Source organism: Canis lupus, chromosome 7 (assembly GCF_048164855.1).
Source record: "Canis lupus baileyi chromosome 7, mCanLup2.hap1, whole genome shotgun sequence".
NCBI lineage: Eukaryota > Metazoa > Chordata > Mammalia > Carnivora > Canidae > Canis > Canis lupus.
Genome location: NC_132844.1, coordinates 30,661,266 through 30,668,107, shown reverse-complemented (window position 1 = coordinate 30,668,107; position 6,842 = coordinate 30,661,266).

Genomic DNA, 6,842 nt, shown 5'->3' with positions numbered 1-6,842 from the left:
TCTTGGCTCAATAGTACAAGAGCTGAGTCATGAATATAATGATTCTCATAAAGTTAGAAGGTGATTATTACTATAGGACAGATGCAAAGGCAGAGCTTTCTGAGTGGTGGAGGTTGCTTCTGACTGAGAGTTTCAGAAAAGATTGCAGTAGAGGAGGCAAGTTTGAGGAGGACATGAATGGAGATAGACATGGGACATTCTTAAGTGGATGAAATGCCTTGAGAGGAGTCACACAGGCAAAAGATCTGCAAGTGTTTAGGAAAAAACAAATATTTGAATTTAAATAGTTCTCTGAGACTGTTAATAGCAGGCGATAGATTAGAGCTAGATTGTGGAAGTCCCTGAGAGGTAGCCTAGAAAGAACGAACATTTATTTATTCATTTTTTTTTTAAGTAGTAGGGAATTTCTAAAGATTGGAGAAGAGGTGGGATGATCAGAACTGTGTTTTAAGATGACTCTGGTTACTGATGTCACACATTAATATAATCTGAACAATCCTCTGCTTTGAACCCTCTGGTGGCCTCCCTTCTCTTACCACTCTCTTCACTCATAAACTTAAGCCATACTGGAATTCAAACCAATCCATCAACACAGCTGTCATACTTCCAGCTTCACAGCTTTATCTCTGGTCATTCCCACAGCCTCAGATGTCTTCCCTCATATAGCCACATGTTTCACTCCATCTATTTATAACTTTCTTGCCCCAATACTTTCCCAATGAGCTAATTTGACCATTTTTTAACATTATAACACTCTTCCTCCCAGTGATCCCTATCTTGGAATCATTACTGTAGAAGGCCCCACATATCATAAATACACACAAAATAAATTTGTTGAGATGCCCATGAGTTCTTTGTCACTCAGAATCCAGCATTAGTGCTCATACACTAAGACCGATAACCTAAACTTCTAGGCTTCTGACAAGCGCCATTGTAGCTTCTGTAGCTGTGTCTGAATTAGCTGAAAGTTTGTGTGTTGAGTCACTGAAACCATCAGATACTGATGTTGCTTCAGAGCAGATGAGCAAAGCACTCAAATAAGAGAAAAGACAAATTCATTAACTGGTCAAATCTTTTTTTTTTAAATACCATGAATACTGTTTCTTGCATAAAGAAATATATCTTTCTAGTGATAGGAAGCATCTATTTCCTTTTTTAAAATTTAAATTCAATTAGCCAACATATAGTACATCATTAGTTTCGGATGTAGGGTTCATCGGTTATTCATTGGTTGCGTATAACATCCAGTATTCATTACATCACATGCCCTTCTTAATGTCCATCACCCAGTTACTCTATCCTCCCATTCAACTCCCCTCCAGCAACCCTCAAGTTTGTTTCCTTTAGTTAAAGAGTCTTTCACGGTTTGTCTCCCTCTCTGATTACTCCCCATTCAGTTTTCCCTCCCTTCCCCTGTGGAATATAACAAGCAGTACAGAAGCATCCATTTTCTTACTTTGTTTTCTAATTTGTTGTTCCAGAGATACTCACAGATTGATATAATTTTACAAACGGCAGTTGACAGTTTGCAATATTAAAAAATTCATATTACTCTAAAATTTTATGTATGTATTTGTACATGTCTATGTATATTTATGCATATATATAATCTTGACAACATATGTGAAGTATAGTACTAATTATGTATGAATGGAGATATTGCTTTAGGAATTTATGGAAGTCAAAATTCTTTTTTAAGAATAGTTAATTTTTTTAAAGATTTATTTATTCTTGAGAGACACAGAGGGAGAGAGAGAGGCAGAGACATAGAGGGAGAAGCAGGCTCCCTGCTGGAGCCCAATGAGGTACTAGATCCCAGGATCCCAGGATCACATCCTGAGCTGAAGGCAGAGGCTCAACTGCTGAGCCACCCAGGCGTCCTCAGAAGTCAAAATATTATAGAAAGTTAAATGATGAAGTCAAAGTATCTCATAGTATTTCCGCTTACCAACAATTTATCATATATGACCCCATTATCATGTTTGAAAATGATATCTAAAATTTTTTGTTCAGGGACACCTGGGTAGCTCAGTCTGTTAAGCGTCTGCGTTCAGTTCAGGTCATTATCCTGGGGTCCTGGGATCAAGTCCCATATTGAGATTCCTTGCTCAGCAAGGAGCCTGTTTCTGCCCCTGCCTGCCACTCCTCCTGCTTGTGCTCTCTCTCTGACAAATAAATAGATCAAATCTTAAAATAAATAAATATATATATATATATATATATATATATATATATATATATATATAGTTGTTGTTGGTGTTCATTTCAAATTTAAGTATGGCTGTGTGAACAAAGCACTTTCTCTAAACCTAAGCTCATTAAACAAAATTATCCTAGAATTTTAGTGACTTAGTAATGGTTGCCTAGTTGGGCACTGCTATCAGTAGAACACAAATTATATAAAAATCTTGATTTTTACCAACATAATTAGTGATTTTGTTAAAATGAAGGCAGTAAAAATAAATTTTATGGAACAAATGTATAATAAATTATGATTTTTAAAAATATTTTATTTATTTATTCATGAGAGACAGAGAAAGAGAGGCAGAGACCTAGGCAGGGGGAGAAGCAGGCTCCATGCAGGGAGCCCAATGTGGGACTTGGTCCTGGAACTCTGGGATCACACCCTGAGCCAAAGGCAGATGCTCAACTGCTGAGGCACCCAGGTATCCTAATAAATTATGATTATGTTTTTCTTTTTGAAGTTACTCATTTGAATATCAATGCCTCATCAACAAAACATCCAGACATGTGCAATAAAAATTATATTCAGTAGTTTTACATATTTTTATTAGTTTTAATAGAGTAAAAATCATTGCCTAATGCATTTAATTTTTTTTCATTATGAAGATATTCTGTCAAGGAGAGATGATAGAATATAATTCATAAGATAATTTGTTGGCTGTTCATGAATTTTAAGTGTTTAGGTGTAAGATATGTGAACTTCCATTTGTACCCTTGTACTGGTCTTAGAGAAAAGAGAGACCGCTCCATGTATTTCCTAAAAAACTTCATTTCTTTCCTAAGAATCTTGAGGGATATGGGTTTAGACAAGGTCTTGAGAAAGAGTCATATAGGAGCAAAACAACAGTGGCAGTCTATTGTTTGTCTGTGTGTTTTCTTTGAAAGACAAATCACAAGACTCCACTAGGACCTGAGCTTTAAAATAAGCAAGTGTCATCACCACAGATAAGCAAATCAGAAAAAAAAAAAAAAACAAAACATTTCACTGTAGTGAAGGGAACTAATATTTACTGACTGCACCAAGCCACGTCCACTCTGAATTACTATATAATAGGAATAATTCTAGGTACAATAGACATGTTAACCAATTAACAGCAAAGAAACCCTATGAAGTAGGAGTGGTTATTCCCATTTTAAGAAAGGGAAAATGCAGCCGTAATCTTGCAGGAGCACTGCCTGGTTGTCTCACATGAGCCTCATTATTTCTTAGTTCATCTTCCTTTTCCTTCTTATAGGTCTCCATCCCCTTCTCTTCTTCTTCCTCTCTGTAGATGTCTCACTTGTAAAAGATTCTTCTCTTCCAAGTTAGACTGTGTTGAAATGGCAAGTTGCCATGTTTCTGACTCCTTTCTTTTTGTTCCCCTAGGAGACCACTTCCTTTTCAGATTTTAAGGGCTTAAATGTGAATCATGATGGAAAGGCAAAAAACAAACAAACAAATGAATAAATGGGGCAGTCTACAAAGTTTATGAAGATTTTTGCTGTCTTATTGTCCTAGTGCCTGGCATATAGTTTTTTGACTTTCTATAAGGCACAAAATGTTAAGTTCTTATTCTGTTTTTTGTTTTGTTTTGTTTTGTTTTGTTTTTTTCGTTTTCTCCTGATGAGCTTCAACATTCTTGCCCTTCTTGACACTGTTCTGTTAACTTTCAATCATTGTCTTTAGGAAAAGACCACTAAGTAAACTTTCTCTTGTTGGTGGATCTTCTACAGAGAATGAAAATTCCATCAGAGAAAACTACACCCAAGTTAATACTGGCAATATAATCAGGGTTTCTGTTGTCTCAGGTGGGCTGTGTGTAATCTTTTCAGCCAGGTGATTCCAAGGTCACTGAGCCTTCATCTTGTCTGAGAATGAACCTTCTGGGCATTTCCTCACAGTCACACAATTAATGGGTGGCAGCCCTAAAGTGAAAGTTGACTCTGTTGAACCCCAAGGCCATTCTCTTTCTTCTGTATCTCAGGCTTTTTTGTGTTGATCCTATTGAGCCCCTCATGTCAGCATGGGTATCTGTTGTCCAGGTGACTGATCCCACTGCTGATAGAGTTGTCTGTGTCTACTTTGGTTCTCAGGCCTATAGCAGGACACACTGGAGCACATAAGAGGTCCACAGGGGTCCTCTCATCATTCAGGGTATACTGAATGATAGTCACCTATGAATGCTCTTAGGTTCACATACAGGAAGCCACCTCCTAAGCAGACAGATGGCATAAGGGACAGATGGAAAGGCAACAATGGGGGAAATACCATGCTTTTTTGAGAATCTTATATTTCTATAATATTCCAGAGTGCTATCCCATGGTAAAAATGAAGGCAAGGGAGTTTTATCTATGCTGATGCTACAGGGACAATTATGGCTAAGTGTGTAGGCAGGAGCCAACCCATTAAGTGATGATCCTGTCTTCCTGCCTTCTGCTTCAGCTCAGCCATAGAATTTGTAAATATTCAAGTAGCATTTCCTGAAAGTCTGTTTTAATTTTTGAGGCTTCACTGAAAGTTTGATTTGAGCATTAGCTTGATAAGCCAATGTTTCACATTTATTTAAAAAACTTGAAGTATACTTTGAACTGTTAATTATTTTTTCCTCCTTTTAGAGATAAGATCACAAGGTATTTGTGTGGGTAATAAAGTAAGGCCATAATATAGTAAAAACACAGACCCAGAGAGACCTGGGTTCAAATTCTGGCTGTTTTTATTATGTGACACTGTCTAACTTATACTCTAAAGAGTCTGTTTCTTTAGTTACAAAACAAAAATCATAATATAACTTCTAAGAATTTTGTAAAAATAACATGTCAAAATGCTTACTACAGTGTGTCTAGTAAACAGCATCCGGTAATTATTAGTCAAATCTGAATCTGACTCTATTCTGGAGATGGATCAAAATAAAATATTTATAAATAACCTACAGTGAGCTAGGCACTAGGGTTCCAAAGATGAAAAGATGCTGTTTAGTAACTTGAAGCTCATCACAGTTTACAATGGAGGGAAGGCCTGCAAACCATGTAGTACAAAACAATTTAATGTGTGTTTAGGTGAGATTAAGAATGACTTCACCACAAGTGTGTAACAGTCAGAGCACCAGCTTTCTTCTTCTTGAAGTCTTTGATAGAAATATGCATCACAAAGTTAAAGAAATATGTACTAAATGTAGGATACTAGGGAGTTTGATTGAACTTCATGGAGCGTTACTTTTGTCTGGAAAGACAAGTCTAGACTACCTCTTTTCACAGTGCAAAGATCATCCTTAATCTCATACTTAAATCTTGGATCCCCCCACTCTATTTAAGAAAACACAATCCTGTATACACTCACTAATAAGGAGCAAGAGAGGATTTTCCACATGCTTGAAACAGTTCTGGCTGAGATCACATACCTGAAGGTCAGGAAGACAGGAGTTTTGAGTGGATGGGCAGACAAACCAGAGGAAGCAGCATATAGAGAGGTTTAAAGGTGGCAGAGGGAAATGCAAGTAGTTCAACACTGCTAGTGCACAAAGTTCAGATAGGGAACATCAAGACATAAAACTGCAAATAGGTAGGGGCCAGTCCATGGAAGTCTTGTGTGCCTTGTTAAAGAATTTAGACTTTGTCTAGTGGGCAATAAGGACTTATTAAAGGATATTAAACAAATAAGTGATATAAGCAGATGTGTTCTTTACAAAGACAAACCTCTCAAGAAATGAGAGGAACTAGAGGGAGCTGAAATGAAGATAAGGAACATGGTTATTGCAATAGTCCAGGTTGGAAATCTTGAGGATCTGAACAATATCTAACATTCTTAAGGTAACAAAGCTAGCAATTTGTGGATCCAGCTTTCCCTAGTTCTTACAACTTTATGGTCAAAGGTCTGTTAATACAAAGTTTTCAGGGACAAACCGATATAACTGAAGGTCCAAACTGCGGTGGACTTGACCAAGAAGGAGAGGGGGGAGAAGGCAAATTAGTAATTGAGCATGCAATGTAAATATGGAAGGCATCTTTGACTTCTTCCTCTACTTCACTGTACCACAACAAATCAGTTACTCTTTCCTATTAAGTTTATCTGAAGAAGGGGCTAAGCTATATTTTCAGAGAGAGGATGATTGCTTTTGGCTGTATAGCAGAGGAATGATCCCTTATCAGATCCAAAAAAAGACAGGCAACTGCTGACCTTCCCAGCGATCTAAGCCTTTACCCATGCTGTGTTGACTTCTCTCTCAGCCAGCTTAAGCTAGGTTATGCTTGATAATAAACAACCTCAAAGTTCCACTCCTTACAAAGTTTTTTCCTCACTTGTCTTTTTTGGGTCAACTTCAGCTCTGGTCCATATCCTTTTCACTCCGGGATCCAGGATGTACATTCTATCTGTACATTCTGGTCTTGAAGCAGAGGGAAAATAAATGAAGAGATGACTCTTCAAACTTCTGCTCTGGAATAGCATAATTTCTATTAATTTTCATTGGCCAAAGCTGGTCACATGACTAATATTGACATCAAAGGGCAGGAAGTATGATCCTCCTGCAGGGACAAGCCCAATAGAGAGAGGCCCAAAATGGATTGGTGGTAATATTTTCCGATAATCATGTATTGGAATTACTAAAATCAAGCCCTGCTTG